Raw genomic sequence first — 19,877 nt, forward strand, 5'->3', positions numbered from 1 at the left:
TATTATTAATATTATACATATTATTTAACATTTTATTATTACATCTCTATATATTTTATTTAAAAATCTTTGCATGTGTTTTAAATTTCACTGTTCATACTATATATATAATACTATACTATGCATAATATATAGTATGCATAAAACATACTATATGCATAATATGACTTTAAGATTTAATACGGTTTGATGTTTTAATATGTTATATGGGGTATTTGGAGTTAGAAAGTGTCATACAAATTCTAGTTCTGTTGCTTACAAGTAGCAACTTCTGGTTGAACAATGCTGAACTCCCCCCATCCCCTTTTTTTAGCTGAATTATAATTCCAAGACATCTTCAGAATCAATTAGCTATAAGAAACAATGTTCACTGAGCCATTTTTAAAACTATAGATTTAGTAAAATGTGGATTATTTTAAAAAGGGTTATGTTTAACAATTCTTCAAACTCAGTTTTCTGTAGAATTGGGATAATAATACTACAGAATTGTTATTAGCATTTTGTAAAATGAAAAACAGCACAAAAATTAGTTGTATTGGGTAGTTTTCTGTAAAAATAGGTTCTTGGTTTCAGATATATAAAGGGAATTAGAAACTTATTAGCAAGCTACATAATTTTACCTTTTGAAACTTAAGATACTATAGTATACAAAAAAATGAGATTGAATTCTTGGAAATAAAGTCAGGAGCTGAGTTCTTTCACATTCATACTTAGAAATTTTAAATTCTACCCTCTCATTTTACACGAAATGACACTAAGCCTAAAGAATTAGTGGCAAAACTGGGGCCAAAACCCAAACCTCCTAATTTAAAGTCTAATGTTCTTCATACTATATGCAAAATTAGTTGTGTTGAGGAAGAACTTACTTGATTTTTAATGTAAGTCATGTTAAGCTGTAGAAGATTACAATAGTAAAACACTTAATTTTTAAACCTATATGATTTGCCAGTGAATGAAAATATTTTTAGAATCTTTTTTTAGATTATTCACCTTGTAGCATGTTTATTTTTTTATTTTACACTGGAGACCTACCCTCCGTTAAGGGTAATGAAGTCACAGAATCTTTATTAAGCAAGTGATTGCCTTGATAAGAGAACTATAAACATGATTCTTCTCTGTGAATACTGTATCTGGGTGAGATTTGTCACTCCTTTCAGTTATATTTTATATGACAAAGTGGAAAGATCCGGTAATAATTATATTCCAGTGCTTTGGGAGGCAGGGGAATTGCTTAAGGCCAGGAGTTCCAAACAAGCCTGGGCAACATAGTGAGACCTTGTCTCTACAAAAAATAAAAGAAATTAGCCAGGCCTAGTTTTATGTGACTACAGTCCTAGCTATTCTGGAGGCTGAGGTGGGAGGATCACTTGAGCCCTGGAGCTGGAGGCTACAGTGAGCCAAGATGACACCACTGCCCTCCAGCCTGAGTGACAGAGCAACATCCTGTCTCTTAAAAAAGAAAAAAATGTTTGTATGAGGTATATCTGTATTTATGCTTGCATCTCCTAGCAGGACCCCCTCTTACTATGACATGATTTTTGTTTAGATTTTTAAAATATTGTTAATTTTTTTATATTTGTGTATTTTAATGAAATCTAGAAAGAAGGAAAATATTGACTAAATAAGAATAAGAATATGCTCACATTGAGGCTATACCCTTCATTGTGCATCTCACCAGAGGTGGAAATACTATTTTAATATTAAAGAGCTTGAAACTTTAGTTTCTCAGTTTAATACTTTATATATTTACATTTTGTTTAATTGCTTGTTAATTAGAGGCTAACTTTTTTAAATAATTAGGAGTGTTAATAGCAGAGTCTTGATTATTAATGTTATACATTCTCAGCTTTCTTTTTTTTGATATAAACATTTCTTGCAATAAATTGAGCCTCTTTTTTCTAATGTTACCAGTATAGTAATTGTGTGTCAAATTATTGAGATTTCAACATACAGTGCTTATTTAATAAGCAACCTGATTCATGTAGAACTCTTAAAAATCTTTAGAAACACATCACATTTTACCTTGCTTAAAATTGTTAAGACATTCAATTTACAAAATGTTACTTTAAAATTTTCAAACCCTGTTTCTTAGAAATACTAATGATTTTTTATTTTTTTATTTTTATTTTTTGCTTATACATTCTGTTATGAACTTTTCTGTTACTTTAGAGTCAGCTTTTTACTTTATAGGTAGAAAGTTTTTTCGTCATGTTTAGAGTTCAACTTTTCTAATTTTGAACTATCGAACCTTAAATGACTTGCTAAACTTGTTAGAGGGCCTGTGTAAACTGATCTCCATGTGGGGGAGGCACTTATTCCCAAGTTTTATTAAAAGACTTTGGTGATTATAAAGTGAAACTAAATAGATGAAAATACCTTTAATTTAAAAAACAATATGTTAAATAAATACAAGTAATATAGGCAGATGTATATATGTATTAGTTCCACATTTGAAATATAATCTCTTAGTTAGAATATGGCCTCTTTTGCTCATATTTTCAATTCTAGTGTTTAAAATTGAAGCTATAGGGGTTTAAATGTTAACATCACTTTTATAATATTAGTCATAAAGTTCATCCAGGCTGGGAGAAAAAAAAAAGAAGATAGGAGTAAGATGAGGCAGGATATCAGGGAATGGATGAAGTGGTATGGAAGTTGAATTATAGAGGTGAAACATTAAGCGGTCAAGTAGGAGTAAGGATGGGAAAAAGGAAATGTTCTGGGCTTACAGGAAGGCACAGAGGTGACAGAGCATGCTGTATTTGGGAAACGACAAGTAGATCAGAGTTGTGGAGCTTAGCTTAGATTGCAAAGTAAGCAAGTAGAAAAAGATGATGTGGGGAAGGGAGAAAGTGGCCAAATTCTGAAAGACTTTGCATCCACAAGTAGTACTTTGAAAATTATTCTGAAGTCTGTGGAGATGATTGCAGATGTTAAAGAGGGAAGTGAAATGATCAAATTTCAGTTAAAAAAAAAAAAGAAACAACCAAACTCAGCTTAGAGTGTGAAGAATGGGTTGAAACGGGGTGGTACTGGAGTCAGGACAACTGAGATGAGGTTGTGGCATTTTGGTTTGGGGAAGCATGCATGAGGAATTATGTAAGGCAAGTGGCAGTGAAGATGGAGAAAATGGAATAGCTTTTAAGCTTTTGAGGATAATAGAATTTATAGAACTTGGTAATCGGGAAGATGAGAAAGAGGAAGGACTCAAGGATAACTGTCACTGTTGTGGATTGGGCCACCTAATGTCTGATAGTGTTGTCATCCTACTCTTCATCAACCTCATTATCATTAGTTCTGTTTTTTAGTGATAATAATTACTACTTATTGAGTACTTTGTGTGTTTCATATATATGAACCATGTTCTTTGTGTTTCTCATTTCCTGTAACAGGAAATGAGAGACAGCTATTTCTTGAGATAGCGATTTCTCTTTATTTAGTGTGGAAACAGCCTTAATATTAAAACATTTGACATTTATTAGGTTTTTATAATGCGCTAGGCACTGTTTGATGTGCCTTATGGGTATTATACTTAACTCTGTGAGGGGGAGATACCCCTTTCTACAGGTGAGGAAACAGAATCGTATAGGAGCTAAGTAGCTTTCTCCATGCAGTCTGTAAATTTCAAGCCTGCTTGTGCAGGGGCCATCCTAGTCTTCTCTGTATAGTTCCAGTATTAGCATATGTGCTGCTGAGGCAAGCACTCAAGCCTGCTTGTAACTATAACACTGCATTTCTTTAGAAATTAAATAACTGCCCAAGGGCACAAAACTTGTAACTGATGTTTTCTTATTTTAAATGGATGTCTGTAAGACAGTGTAACTGCTAGGCTTCTCATTTACTAAGGCAGTGAATATGAGCAAAGGAGCAAATACAAATTTAGTATGTTTTGTCGATTTCATTTTAATATGGTGTTCTTGCTAGTCTTATATGATTAAATTTTTAATGCTAGCTTTGCATGATTTATTTAACATACACATTTAATGCACATACAAGCACAAAATACAGACTTTTATCCATAGATTATTGACTTAAAGTGGATTCTTTATATGCATCTTTAGAAAAGTATACAGGTTGAGCATCCATAATTCAGAGTACCCCAGAGTCTGAAACTTCTTGAGTACTGACATGAAGCCATAAGTGGTAAATCCCATACTTGATCTCATATGACTGGGGGCACTCAGAACACAAGCATGCAGCATACAGTTGTTTCAGCATCCCTGAAGGGAAAAAGACCCTCCCAGCCCCCTTCTGCTGCATATATATTTTTCCTTCAACACACCAAGATTCCGTCATGCAAGCATGCCCACAAGGGTAATAAAATGACACACGTGCAGGACGGATATGCCAAGCGCTGGTTCCTCACAGTGTCCTACGTGGGGCCAAGTCCTGTGTGCATTTGTGCATTACTCACGTATTTTATTTTATTTTGCTTATTTTCTGTTTTGTGGTGCAGAGATATTGTTGGGAATATCAAAAAGGCCTGCAGATATCCCTGTGGGTAACAGTGACAAGAAAAAGAGGGAGCATTTGTCTTTATCCATAGCACAGAAAGTCAAGCTGTTGGAGAAACTGGACAGCGATATAAATGTGAAATGTCCTACAGAAGAGTATGGTGTTGGAATGACCACACTCTATGACTTGAAGAAACAAAAGAATAAACTGTTGAAGTTCTGTGCCAAACTTGATGAAAAGAGGTTAATGAAAAATAGAATAACACTGCATAAAGCTAAAACTGAAGATCTCAATTGCGTATTTGAAGAGTGGATTTGTCAGCACAACAGTGAACACATGCCACTTAATGGTATGCCGATCATAAAACAAGCAGAGATCTATCATAATGAAGTGAAAATTGAAGGGAACTGTGACTTTTCAACAGGCTGGTTGCAGAAATTTAAGAAAAGACATGATAATTCATTTTTTAAAGATTTGTGGCAATAGGGCTTCTGCTGATCACAAAACAGGGGTGAAATTCATTGAGGAATTTGCCATGGTCATTGCTGATGAAAATCTGATGCCAGAACAAGTCTATATTGCTGTTAAAACATCACTGTTTTGTTGTTGTTGACTCAGAGGGACACTGACTACAGCTAATGAGTCAGCCCCTACAGTAATTAAGGCTACCAAGGACAGAATAAATGTGCAGGGATGTGCTAGTGCAACTGGCAAGTGTTTAAGTGTAAGTTTGCTGTGATAGGCAAAAGCTTGTGTTCTCAATCTCTTCAAGGAATGAATTTCTTACCAGTCCATTATTATGCTAGCAAAAAGGCATGGATCACCAGGGAAAATATTTTATACCAGTGGCTTGTGTTTACTGCAGGGAAGCTGGACTGCATGGTGACTGCAAGACTTTGTTATTCCCAAACAACTGCTCTGCTCATCATCCAGCCAAAATTCTCATCAAAAATAATGTTTTTGCCATGTACTTTCCCTCAAATGTGACTTCATTAATTCAGCCATGTGACTGAATCGGTCACATTAGATCAATGAAAAATAAATATAACACTTTGTTGCATAGACTGCTAGCATCAGTGAACAGAATTGTAATTGTGCAAGGTTTTCAAAGGGAGTTTAATATGAAGGATGTTGTATATGCTGTTGCCAGTGCTTGGAACACAGTGAGTAAAGACACAATTGTGCATGCCTGGCACAATCTCTGGCCTGCAACTGTGTTCAGTGATGTTGATGAGCAAAGGTGTGACTTTGAAGGATTCTGTATGTCAAGTGAAAGAAATGATGTCTGACTGCCCTACATATCCAAAAAAATAACACCTTCAGAGTTTGTTAGTGATCAGAAAGAAGTAGATATTGAAAAAGTTTGTAACACTGGTTATGAGGCTCCAATTGCTCATTCATTGATGATGAAGTAACCAAAATTGTTCCTAATGAAGGTGGTGGTGATAATAGTGATGATGAAGATAATGTTAAAACTGAAGAAGTGCCTATAGTTGACATGGTGAAAATATGGCATTCACAACAACAAGAAATCATGTTAGTTTATAAAATCAAAGAGAGAGGTTTCTAAGGCAAACACCATTGTTAATGAGGCAGATAACCCTAGAGGAAACATTTAAAAATCCATAAAGCAGAATGACTCCTCATTCGTAGAAGACCCACTTGCTGTTCTCTCAATTGCTTCTTCTCACCTTAAAACATAAAATGGTGTACAGACCGGGCACTGTGGCTGACACTTGTAATCCCAGCACTTTGGGAGGCTGAGGTGAGTGGATCACCTGAGGTCGAGTTTGAAACCAGTCTGACCAACATGGTGAATCTCCATCTCTGCTAAAAATACAAAAATTAGCTGGGCATGGTAGTGCATGCTTGTAATCCCCGCTACTCAGGAGGCTGAGGCAGAATTGCTTGAACTCAGGAGGCAAAGGTTGCAGTGAACTGAGATCACAGCGCCACTGCACTCCAGCCTGGGCAACACAGTGAGACTCTGTCTCACAAAAAAAAAAAAAAAAAAAAAAGAGGTGTACAGTACTTTTTTTTTCCCCCAAGATAAAGTCTTGCTGTGTCACCCAAGCTGGAGTGCAGTGGTGTGATCTCTACTCACTGCAACCTTTGCCTCCTGGGTTAAGGCAGTTCTGCCTCAGCCTCTCAAGTAGCTAGGATTACAGGTGCCCACCACCACACCTGGCTAATTTTTGTGTTTTTAGTAGGAATGAGTTTTCACCATCTAGGCCAGGCTGGTCTTGATATCCTGACCTCAAGTGATCCTCCCACCTCAGCCTCCCAAAGTGCTGGGATTATAGGCATGAGCCACTGAGCCTGACCTACAGTACCTTCTAATCAAAACAAAGCATTCCAAGTGGAGACGGAAAGCCTGCTGTTTTTTGTTGCTTCTGTTTAACAGCTGGCACAGATATTCTGGTGATGCCTCTGTGCTGCTTTAGCTACCCTGAACATGTGATGTTTTTCACTGTATTAATGGTACCTTTTTTTTTTTTTAAGCCATTAAGTAGTTAGGTGTGAGCAAGTATAAGAAAATGATTGCTTATTGGTAGCAGGTAAATTTGGTCAGGAATGATGGTGATGTCAAACAACCACAGATTGTGTCTACGTGGGTGGCTGAGGTAGTGATGCCTTTACTTTCTGATGGTTCAATGAAACAAATTCATGTAATTTAGACTTGGGTGTCGTTCCCAAGATAACTCATTTTGTATATACAGATATTCCAAAATCCAAAACACTTTGAAATCTGAAATGCTTATGGTCCCAAGCATTTTGGATAAGGGATACTCAATCTGTACTATGAGATTTGTTTTTTTACTACTCTGAAAACTTTTAAAACAGATAGTGTAAGTCTATGGTTTTTCATGTTGAGTATACATGTGTGTTATTAGGTGGATTTGAATGACTTTTTGTTATCTTCTGGTCAACAATGAAAACACATGCTGGGATTACAGGCGTGTGCCACCATGCCTGGCCTTTTTTAAAAAATTATATTTAAGTTCTGGGTTACAGTGCAGAATGTGCAAGTTTGTTACATAGGTATACACGTGCCATGGTGGTTTGCTGCACTCATCAGACCCTCACCTACTTTAGGTATTTCTTGTAGTGTTATCCCTCCCCTAACCCCTCACCCCCAGCAGGCCTTGGTGTGTGATATTCCCCTCCCTGTGTCCATGTGTTCGCATTGTTCAACTCCCACTTATGAGTGAGAACATGCGGTGTTTGATTTTCTGTCCTTGTGATAGTTTGCTGAGAATGATAGTTTCCAGCTTCATCTGTGTCCCTGCAAAGGACATGAACTCATTTTTTATGGCTGCATAGTATTCCATGATGTATATGTGCCACATTTTCTTGATCCAGTCTATCATTGATGGACATTTGGGTTGGTTCCAAGTATTTGCTATTGTGAACAGTGTCACAGCAAACATAAGTGGGTATGTGTCTTTATAGTGGCATGATTTATAATCCTTTGAGTGTATGCCCAGTATTGGGATTGCTGGGTCAAATGGTATTTCTAGTTCTAGATCCTTGAGGAATTGCCATACTGTCTTCCACAATGATTGAACTAATTTATACTCCCACCAAAGTGTGAAAGTGTTCCTGTTTCTCCACAACGTCTCCAGCATCTGTTGTTTCCTGACTTTTTAATGTTTGCCATTCTAACTGGTGTGAGATGGTATCTCATTGTGGTTTTGATTTGCATTTCTCTGATGACCAGTGATGATGAGCATTTTTTCATGTCTGTTGGCTGCATAAATGTCTTCTTTTGAGAAGTGTCTGTTCATATCCTTTGCCCATTTTTTGACGGGGTTGTTTTTTTCTTGTAAATTTGTTTAAGTTCTTTGTAGAGTCTGAATATTAATCCTTTGTCAGATGGATAGATTGCAAAAATTTTCTCCCATTCTGTAGGTTGCCTGTTCACTCTGATGGTAGTTTCTTTTGCTGTGCAGAAGTTCTTTAATTAGATCCCATTTGTCAATTTTGGCTTTTGTTGCCATTGCTTTTGGTGTTTTAGACATGAAGTCTTTGCCCATGCCTATGTCCTGAATGGTATTGCCTAGGTTTTCTTGTAGGATTTTATGGTCCTAGGTCTTACGTTTAAGTCTTTGATCTATCTTGAGTTGTTTTTGTATAAGGTGTAAGTAACGGGTCCAGTTTCAGTTGTCTGCATATGGCTAGCCAGTTTTCCCCAAACCATTTATTAAAAAAGGGAATCTTTTCCCATTGCTTGTGTGTGTCAGGTTTGTCAAAGATCAGATGGTATTAGATGTGTGGTGTTACTTCTGAGGCGTCTGTTCTGTTCCATTGGTCTATATATGTGTTTTGGTACCAGTACCTTTCTGTTTTGGTTACTGTAGCCTTGTAGTATAATTAGAAGTCTGGTAGCGTGATGCCTCCAGCTTTGTTCTTCTTGCCCAGGATTGTCTTGGCTATGCGGGCTCTTTTTTGGTTCCATATGAAGTTTAAAGTAGTTTTTTCCAATTCCATGAAGAAAGTGAATGGTAGCTTGATGGAGATAGCTTGATTGAATCTATAAATTACTTTGGGCAATAAGGCCATTTTTACAATATTGCTTCTTCCTATCCATGAGCACGGAATGTTTTTCTATTTGTTTGTGTCCTCTCTTACTTCCTTAAAGCATCGGTTTGTAGTTCTCCTTAAAGAAGTTCTTCATATCCCTTGTAAGTTGTATTCCTAGGTATTTTATTATCTTAATAACAATTGTGAATGGGAGTTTACTCATGATTTGGCTCTCAGTTTGTCTGTTATTGGTGTATAGGAATGCTTCTGATTTTTGCACATTGATTTTGTATCCTGAGACTTTGCTGCAGTTGCTTATCAGCTTAAGGAGATTTTGGGCTGAGACAATGGGGTTTTCTAAATATACAATCATGTCATCTGCAAGCAGACACAATTTGATTTCCTCTCTTCCTCTTTGAATACCCTTTATTGCTTTCTCTTGCCTGATTGCCCTGGCCAGAATTTCCAATACTATGTTGAATTGGAGGGGTGAGTGATGGCATCCTTGTCTTGTGCGAGTTTTCAAAGGGAATGCTTCCCATTTTTCTGTATTCAGTATGATATTGGCTGTGGGTTTGTCATAAATAGCTCTTACTATTTTGAGATACATTCCATCAATTCTTAAGTTTATTGAGAGTTTTTAGCATGAAAGGCTGCTGAATTTTGTCAAAGGCCTTTTCTGCATCTATTGAGATAATCATCTGGTTTTTGCCGTTGGTTCTGTTTATGTGAATTACGTTTATTGATTTGCGTATGTTGAATCAGCCTTGCATCCCAGGGATGAAGCTGACTTGATCGTGGTGGATAAACTTTTTGATGTGCTGCTGGATTTGGTTTGCCAGTATTTTATTGAGTATTTTTGCATTGATTTTCATCAGGGATATTGGTCTGAAATTCTCTTTTGTTGTGTCTCTGCCAGGTTTGGTGTCAAGATGATGCTGGCCTCATAAAATGAGTTAGGGGTATTCCCTCTTTTTCTATTGATTGGAATAGTTTCAGAAGGAATGGTACCAGCTCCTCTTTGTACCTCTGGTAGAATTCGGCTGTGAATCCGTCTGGTCCTGGACTTTTTTTGGTTGGTAGGCTATTAATTATTGCCTCAATTTCAGAACCTGTTATTGATGTATTCAGAGATTCAACTTCTTCCTGGTTTAGTCTTGGGAGGGTGTATGTGTCTAGGAATTTATCCATTTCTTCTATATTTTCTAGTTTATTTGCATAGAGATGTTTATAGTATTCTCTGATGGTAGTTTGTATTTGTGTAGGATTGGTGGTGATATCCCCTTTATAATTTTATTGCATGTATTTTATTCTTCTCTTTTTCTTCTTTATTAGTCTTACTAGTGGTCTGTTTATTTTGTTGATCTTTTCAAAAAACCAGCTCCTGGATTTATTGATTTTTTTGGAGGGTTTTTCATATTCCTGTCTCCTTCAATCCTGCTCTGATTTTAGTTATTTTTTGTATTCTGCTAGCTTTCGCATTTGTTTGCTCTTGCTTCTCTAGTTCTTTTAATTGTGATGTTAGGATGTTGATTTTAGATCTCGCCTGCTTTCTCTTGTGGGCGTTTAGTGCTATAAATTTCCCTCTACACACTGCTTTAAATGTGTCCCAGAGATTCTGGGACGTTGTGTCTTTGTTCTCATTGGTTTCAAAGAACATTTTTACTTCTGACTTACTTTCATTATTTACCCCATAGTCATTCAGGAGCAGGTTGTTCAGTTACCATGTATTTGTGCGGTTTTGAGTGAGTTTCTTAATCCTGAGTTCTAATTTGATTGCACTGTGCTCTGAAAGACAGTTTATTGTGATTTCTGTTGTTTTACATTTCCTGAGAAGTGTTTTACTTTCAATTATGTGGTCAGTTTTAGAATAAGTGCAGTGTGGTGCTGAGAAGAATGTATATTCTGTTGATTTGGGGTGGAGAGTTCTGTAGATGTCTATTAGGTCTGCTTGGTACAGAGCTGAGTTCAAGTCCTGGATAACCTTGTTAACCTTCTGTCTCGATCTGTCTAATATTGACAGTTGGGTGTTAAAGTCTCCCATCATTATTGTGTGGGAGTCTAAGTCTCTTTGTATGTGTCTAAGGACTTGCTTTATGAATCTGGGTGCTCCTGTATTGGGTACATATATATTTAGGATATTTAGCTCTCCTTGTTGCATTCATCCCTTTACCATTATGTAATGCCCTTCCTTGTCTGTTTTGATCTTCTTTGGTCTAATGTCTGTTTTATCAGAGATCAGGATTACAACCCCTGCCTTTTTTTTTTTTTTTTTTTTTTTCTGCTTTCTATTTGCTTGGTATATCTTCCTCCATCCCTCTTTTTTGAACCTTTGTGTCTTTGCAAGTGAAATGGGTCTCCTGAATACAGCACACTAATGTGACTTGACTCTTTATCCAATTTGCTAGTCTGTGTCTTTTAATTGGGGCATTTAGCCCATTTACATGTGAATTTGATCCTGTCATTATGATGCTAGCTGGTTATTTCACCTGTTAATTGATGCAGTTTCTTCATAGCATCGATGGTTTTTACAGTTTGGCTTGTTTTTGCAGTGGCTGGTACCAGTTGTTACTTTCCATGTTTAATGCTTGCTTCAGGAGCTCTTGCAAGTCAGGCCTGGTGGTGACAGAGTCTCTCAGCATTTGCTTGTCTGTAAAGGATTTTATTTCTCTTTCACTTATGAAGCTTAGTTTGGCTGGATATGAAATGCTGGGTTGAAAATTCTTTTCTTTAAGAATACTGAATATTGGACCCCACTCTCTTCTGGTTTGTAGGGTTTCTGCAGAGAGATCCGCTGTTGGTCTGATGGGCTTCCCTTTGTGGGTAACCTGACCTTTCTCTCTGGCTGCCCTTAACATTTTTTCCTTCATTTCAACCTTGGTGGATCTGACAATTAATGTCTTGGGGTTGCTCTTCTCGAGGAGTATCTTTGTGGTATTCTCTGTATTTCCTGAATTTGAATGTTGGCCTGCCTTGCTAAGTTGGGGTTCTCCTAGATAATATCCTGAAGAGTGTTTTCTTTTTTTTTTTTTAATTAAATTCAAGGGTACATGTGTGCAACATGCAGGTTTGTTACATATGTATACATGTACTTGCTATCCCTCCCCCCTCCCTGCACCCCACGACAAGCCCCAGTGTGTGATGTTCCCCTTCCTGTGTACAAGTGTTCTCATTGTTCAATTCCCACCTGTGAGTTAGAACATGCGGTGTTTGGTTTTCTGTTCTTGCGATAGTTTGCTGAGAATGATGGTTTTAGTTTGCTGAGAATGATGGTTTCCAGCTGCATCCATGTCCCTACAAAGGACACAAACTTATCCTTTTTTATGGCTGCATAGTATTCCATGGTGTATATGTGCCACATTTTCTTAATCCAGTCTGTCAATGATGGACATTTGGGTTGATTCCAAGTCTTTGCTATCGTGAATAGTGCCGCAGTAAACATACGTGTGCATGTGTCTTTATAGCAGCATGATTTATAATCCTTTGGGTATATACCCAGTAATGGGATGGCTGGGTCATATGATACTTCTAGTTCTAGATCCTTGAGGAATCGCCATACTGTTTTCCATAATGGTTGAACTAGTTTACAATCCCACCAACAGTGTAAAAGTGTTCCTGTTTCTCCACATCCTCTCCAGCATCTGTTGTTTCCTGACTTTTTAATGATTGCCACTCTAACTGGTGTGAGATGGTATCTCATTGTGGTTTTGATTTGCATTTCTCTATGGCTAGTGATGATGAGCATTTTTTCATGTGTCTGTTGGCCTGTATGAATGTCTTCTTTTGAGAAATGTCCATTCATATCCTTTGCCCACTTTTTGATGGAGTTGTTTTTTTCTTGTAAATTTGTTTTGAGTTCTTTGTAGGTTCTGGATATTAGCCCTTTGTCAGATGAGTAGGTTGCAAAAATTTTCTCCCATTCTGTACGTTGCCTGTTCATGAAGAGTGTTTTCTAACTTGGTTCCATTCTCCCGGTCACTTTCAGGCGCACCAGTCCAACATATACTTGGTCTTTTCACATAGTCCCGTATTTCTTGGAGGCTTTGTTAGTTTCTTTTGTTTCTTTTTTTCTCTAATCTTGTCTTTTCACTTTATTTCATTAATTTGATCTTCAATCCCAGATATCTTTTCTTCCACTTGATCAAATCGGCTATCGAAGCTTGTGTATGCTTCACAAAGTTCTCATACTGTGGTTTTCAGCTCCATCAGGTCATTTAAGCTCTTCTCTACACTGTTATTCTAGTTAGCCATTCATTTAGCCTTTAGCTTCCTTGTGATGGGTTAGAACATGCTCCTTTAACTTGGAGAAGTTTGTTATTACTGACCTTCTGAAGCCTACTTCTGCCAGTTCATCACATTCATTCTCTATCCAGTTTTGTTCCGTTGCTGGCTAGGAGTTGAGTTCCTTTGGAGGCGAGGAGGTGTTCAGGTTTTTGGAATTTTCAGCCTTTCTGCTCTGGTTTCTCCCCATCTTTGCGGTTTTATCTACCTTTGGTCTTTGATTTTGGTGACCTGTGGATGGGGTTTTGGTGTGGATGTCCTTTTTGTTGATGTTGACGCTCTTCCTGTTTGTTAGTGTTCCTTCTGACAGACAGGCCCCTTAGCTGCAGGTCTGTCGGAGTTTGCTGGAGGTCTACTACAGACCCTGTTTGCCTGGGTATCACTAGCGGAGACTGCAGAACAGCAAATATCGCTGCCTGTTCCTTCCTCTGGAAGCTTCACCACAGAGGGGCAGCCACCTGTGTGAGGTGTCCAGTCAGGCTACACAGGAGTCAGGGACCCACTTGAGGAGGCAGTCTGTCCATTCTCAGAGCTCAGATGCCATGCTGTGAGAACCACTGCTCTCTTCAGAGCTGTCAGGCAGGGATGTTTAAGTCTGGAGTAGCTGTCTGCTGCTTTTTGTTCAGATATGTCCTGTCTCCAGAAGTGGAATCTAGAGAGGCAGTAGGCCTTGCTGAGCTGCAATGGGCTCCGCCCAGTTCGAGCTTCCCTGCCTCTTTGTTTATACTGTGAACATAGAACCTCCTACTCAAGCCTCAGCAATGGTGGACACCCCTCTCCCCACCAAGCTCCAGTGACCCAGGTCAATCTCAGACTGCTGTGCTGGCAGCAAGCAAGGCTCCGTGGGCATGGGACCCTCTGAGCCAGGCACAGGAGGGAATCTCCTGGTCTGCCGGTTGCGAAGACCATGGGGAAAACGGATTATTTGGGCAGGAGTGTACCATTCCTCCAGGTACAGTTAGTCACAAGTTCCCTTGGCTAGGAAAGGGAAATCCCCTGACGCCTTGTGCTTCCTGGGTGAGGTGACACCCTGTCCTGCTTTGTCTCGCCCTCCTTGGGCTGCACCCACTGTCCAACCAGTCCCAATGAATTGAACCAGTCACCTCAATTGGAAATGCAGACATCACCCATCTTCTGTGTCAATCTCGCTGGGAGCTGTAGACCAGAGCTGTTCCTACTCGGCCGTCTTGGAAGCGACTCTTCGATCACTATTTTCAGTGACTTAATTTGTTCTAATGAAACTGAAGTAATCGGATTTTTATCAGACTATCAATTCTTATAACTAGTTTGTGACTTTAATAATAAGTGTATACTGATAAAGAATAAGTTGTTGAAAAATGTTGCATCTTTAAAAAGTGCCTCTCCTTTCTCTTGTATCTATGTAGTCCTGTAAAAGAAACATGACATAATTTTGAGTTCCCATTGGAGGAATTTTTTTTTTTGTTTTTTGGAGATGGAGTCTCGCTCTGTCACCCAGGCTGGAGTGCAGTGGCACGATCTCGGCTCACTGCAACCTCCACCTCCTGGGTTCAAGTGATTCTCCTGCCTCAGCCTCCTGAGTAGCTGGGATTATAGGCACATGCCACCACACCGAGCTAATTTTTGTATTTTAGTAGACACAGGGTTTCACTGTATTGGTCAGGCTGGTCTCAAACTCCTGACCTCAGGTGATCTGCCTACCTCGGCCTCCCAAAGTGCTGCGATTACAGGCATGAGTCACCGCATCCAGCCTTGATTCTAGTATTTTATGCCTTCAGAAACTCAGGTGGGAGCAAATATGATTTTCCTAGGATATGCCATCTGTTAGAGATGAAAGATACCCTACTGCCAACTGTTATCAGCTCTTTTTAAAAATGTTTATTTTTAATTGTAAATGGACAAATTATAGTTGTATTTATGGGACAAAAGTGATTTTATGTCTTAGGAGTACAGTGTGGATTAATTAAATCAAGCTAATTAACATATTCACCACCTCAACTGTAGTGGACCCTTGGTATCCCTGGGAGTTTGGTTTCAGAATTCTGTTTGTTTATCAAAATCCACGGAAGCTCAAGTCCCTTTTAGAATGTGGTGTGGTATTTGCAAGTAATCTACATACATCCTTCTAATACCTAATACAGTATAAATGCTGTGTAAATAGTTGTTATAATGTATTGTTTATGGAATAATGACAAAGCAGAAGGTCTGTACATGTTCAGTACAAATGTAACCATCCATTTTTTCTCCCTGAATATTCCTGTCTTGAATTTGGTTGAATCCATAAATGCAGAACCCACAGATACAGCGGGCTGACATTAATCATGTTTTTGATGTTTGAGAATATATAAACTTTTAATTATCTTAGAACGAAGTGAGATAATAGGCTTGGTTTATATTTAATGTTTAATCATGCAACTCTTTGTGCCAGTGTTTTATGGACTAATTGTCATCTACATGTGCACACTCTTTCCTTTTAAAAGCATATATGCAATACTTGAAATAGTTATGCAAAGGCCTAAAGTCGCTTGGGTACGTTCATAAGCAGTGGAAGTGTAGCTCATGTATTTCTTTTTTTTTATTTTCTTCAACTTTTATTTTAAGTTCAGGGGGTACATGTGCAGGATGTGCAGTTTTGTCACCTAAACATGTTCCATGGTGGTGTGCTGCACAGATCAACCCATCACCTAGGTATTAAGCCCAGCATCCATTAACTATGCTTCTGGATGTTCTGCTGACCCCCATTCTCCCACTCTGACAGGCCCCACTGTGTGTTGTTCCCTCCCATGTGTCCATGTGTTCTCATCATTAAGCTCCCACTTCTGTAAGTGAGAACATGTGGTATTTGGTTTTCTGTTCCTGCATTAAGTTTGCTGGGGATAATGGCCTCCAGTTCTATGTCCCTGCAGAGGACATGATCTGGTTCCTTTTTATGGCTGTGTAGTATTCCATGGTGTATATGTACTACATTTTCTTTATCCAATCAGTCTATCATTGATGGGCTTTTAAGTTGATTCCATGTCTTTGCTATTGTGAATAGTGCTGGAGTGAACATACATGAACCTGTATCTTCACAGTAGAATGATTTGTATTCATTTGCGTATATACCCAGTAATGGGATTGTTAGGTCAAATGCTATTTCTGCCTCTAGGTCTTTGAGGAATTGCCACACTGTCTTCCATAGTGATTGAACTAATTAATTTACATTCCCACCAGCAGTGTAAAAGGATTCCCTTTTCTCTGCAACCTTGCCAGCATCTGTTGTTTTTTGACTTTTTAATAGTAGCCATTCTGACGGGCATTAGATGGTATCTCATTGTGGTTTTGATTTGTATTTCTCTAATGATCAATGATGTTAAACTTTTTTCCATATGTTTGTTGGCCACATGGCCACTTCTTTTGAGAAGTGTCTGTTTATGTCATCTGCTCACTTTTTAATGGGGTTGTTTTTTTTCTTGTAAATTTCAGTTCCTTGTAGACTCTCATATTAGACCTTTGTCAGATGAATAGATTACAAAAATGTTCTGCCATTCTGTAGGTTGTCTGTTCACTCTGATAGTTACTTTTGCTGTACAGAGCTCTTTAGTTTAAATAGATGCCATTTGTCAATTTTTGCTTCTGTTGCAATTGCTTTTAGTGTATTCATCATGAAATCTTTGCCTGTGCCTATGTCCTGAATGGAATTACCTAGATTTACTTCTAGGGTTTTTATAGTTTTGGGTTTTACATTTAAGTCTTTAATCCATCTTGAGTTAATTTTTATATATGGTGTAAGGAAGGGGTTCGGTTTCAATTTTCTGCATTCAGCCAGCACTCAGCACCATTTGTTAAACAGGGAGTCTTTTCTCATTGCTTTTGTTGAGTTTGTCAGAGATCACATGGTTGTAGGTGTGTGATCTTATTTCTGAGTATTCTGTTCCTTGGTCTACGTGTCTGTTCTTGTACCAGTTCCATGCTGTTTTGGTGACTATATCCTTGTATAGTTTGAAATCTGGTAGCCTGATGCCTCCAACTTTGTTCTTTTTGCTTAGGATTGCCCTAGCTATTTGCGCTCTTTTTTGGTTCCATATGAATTTTAATGTAGTAACTTCTAATTCTGTGAAGAATGCCAATTGTAATTTAATGGGAATAGCATTGAATCTATAAGTTACTTTGGGCAGTATGGCCATTTTCACAATCTTGATTCTTCCTATCCATGAACATGGAATGTTTCTCCATTTGTTTGTGTCCTCTGTGATTTCTTTTGAGTAGTGGTTTGTAGTTCTCCTTGAAGAGGTCCTCATTTTCCTTGTTAAGCTGTGTTCCTAGGTATTTTACTCTTTTGGTAGCAGTTGTGAATGGGAGTTCATTCATGATTTGGCTGTCTGCTTGCCTGTTGTTGGTGTGTAGGGATGCTAGCAATTTTTGCACATTGATTTTATATCCTGAGACTTTGCTGAAGTTACTTATCACTTAAGAAGCTTTTTGTCTTAGACGATGAGGTTTTCTAGCTATAGGATCATGTCATCTGCAAATAAAGATAATTCAACTTCCTCTCTTCCTATTTAAATACCTTTATTTCTTTCTCTTGCTTGATTGCTCTGGTCAGAATTTTTAATACTTTGTTGGATAGGAGTGGTGAGAGAGGGCATCCTTGTCTAGTGCTGGTTTTCAAGGGGAATCCTTTCAGCTTTTACCCATTCAGTTTGATGTTGGTTATGGGTTTGTCATAGATGTCTCTTACTATTTTGAAGTATGTTCCTTCAATATCTAGTTTATTGAGAGTTTCTAACATGAAAGGATGTTGAATTTTATTGAAGGCCTTTTCTGTGTGTATTGAGATAATCATGTGGTTTTTGTCTTTAGTTCTGTTTATGTGATGAATCATATTTATTGATTTGCATATGTTGAACCAACCTTGCATTGTGGTGATGAAGCAGACTTGATCATGGTGGATAGTCTTTTTGATGTGCTGCTGGATTTGATTTGCCAGTATTTTATTGAGGATTTTTTGCATTGATGTTCATCAGGGATATTGGCCTGAAGTTTTCTTTTTTTGTTGTGTCTCTGCCAGGTTTTGGTATCAGGATGATGCTGGCCTCATAAAATGAGTTAGGGAGGAGTCCCTTTTTTTTTTCCTCCAGTTTTTTGGAATAGTTTCAGTAGAAATGGTACCAGCTCTTTTTTGTATGTCTGGTGGAATTCAGCTGTGAATCCATTTGGTCCTGGGCTTTTTTTTAGTTGGTAGGCTATTTATTACTGCCTCAATTTCAGAACTCATTATTTTTGATCTATTCAGAGATTCAGTTTCTTCTTGGTTCAGTCTTGGGAGGGTGTATGTGTCCAGGAGTTTATCCATTTCTTCTAGATTTTCTGGTTTATGTGCATACAAGTATTTACAGTATTCTCTGATGGTTGTTTGTTTGTTTATTTATTTTGAGATGGAGTCTTGCTCTGTCACTCAGTCTGGAGTGCAGTGGCGTGACCTCAGCTCACTGCAACCTCTGCCTGCCGGGTTCAAACAATTCTCCTGCCTCAGCCTCCCGAGTAGCTGAGACTACAGGCATGCACCACCATGCCTGGCTAATTTTTTGTGCTTTTAGTAAAGAAGAGGTTTCACCATGCTGGCCTGGCTGTTCTAGAACTCCTGACCTTGTGATCCACCCGCCTTAGCCTCCCACAGTGCTGGGATTACAGGTGTGAACCACTGTGCCTGGCCAGTTGTTTATATTTCTTTGGGGTCAGTGGTGATATCTATCTTATAATTTCTGATTGTGTTTATTTCATTCTTTTCACTTTTCTTCATTAGTTTAGCTAGAGGTCTATCTATTTTATTAATGTTTTCAAAAAATCAGCTCCTGGATTCATTGAATTTTTTGAAGGGTTGTTTTGTGTCTCTATCTTCTTCAATTCACTTCTGATCTTGGTTATTGTCTTCTGCCAGCATTGGGGTCTGTTTGCTCTTGGCTCTCTAGTTCTTTAGTTGAGATGTCAGGTAGTTAACTTGAGATCTTTCTAGCTTTTTGATGTGGGCATTTAGTGCTATAAATTTCCCTCTTAACACTGCTTTAGCTTCATCCCAGAGATTCTGGCACATTGTCTCTTTGTTCTCATTAGTTTCAGATAACTTCTTGGTTTCTCCCATAATTTTGTTGTTTACCCAAGAGTCACTCAGGAGCAGGTTGTTCAATTTCTATGTGGTTGTGTGGTTTTGAGTGAATTTCTTAATCGTGAGTCCTAATTTGATTGTGCTGTGGTCTGAGAGACTGTTTGTTATGATTTCATTTCTTTTGCATTTGCCAAGGAAAGTTTTACTTCTGATTATGTGATCGATTTCAGAATAAGTGTCATGTGGTGATGAGAAGAATGTATATTCTGTTGAATTTGGGTGGGAAGTTCTGTAGATATCTATCAGGTCCAGTTGATATGGAGCTGAGTTCAGGTCCAGAATAATTTCTGTCTTGATGATCTGTCTAATATTGTTAGTGGGGTGTTAAAGTCTCTCACTATTATTGTGTGGGAGTCTAAGTCTCTTTGCAGTTCTCTAAGCACTTGTTTTATGAATTTGGGTGCTCCTGTGTTGGGTGCATATATATTTATGATAGCTCTTCCTATTGAATTGAACCTTTTACCATTATGTAATGCCCTTGTCTTTTTTTTTA

The 19,877-nt window shown here is 38.1% G+C and overlaps 1 protein-coding gene and 1 non-coding gene across 7 annotated transcripts in view; one reads left to right on the forward strand and one right to left on the reverse strand.

The window, feature by feature from the left end:
• The window catches only part of HACE1 (HECT domain and ankyrin repeat containing E3 ubiquitin protein ligase 1), a 123,949-nt gene that overhangs the window by 87,394 nt on the left and 16,678 nt on the right, over positions 1–19,877 (forward strand). The gene's annotated exons all lie outside the window — the stretch shown is intronic.
• LOC111538669 lies at positions 3,595–3,704 on the reverse strand. Its single transcript, XR_002730420.1, has one exon. It is a non-coding gene; the product is annotated as a U6 spliceosomal RNA (small nuclear RNA).

This window comes from Piliocolobus tephrosceles, chromosome 5, assembly GCF_002776525.5.
Source record: "Piliocolobus tephrosceles isolate RC106 chromosome 5, ASM277652v3, whole genome shotgun sequence".
In the NCBI taxonomy this organism is placed as follows: Eukaryota; Metazoa; Chordata; class Mammalia; order Primates; family Cercopithecidae; genus Piliocolobus; species Piliocolobus tephrosceles.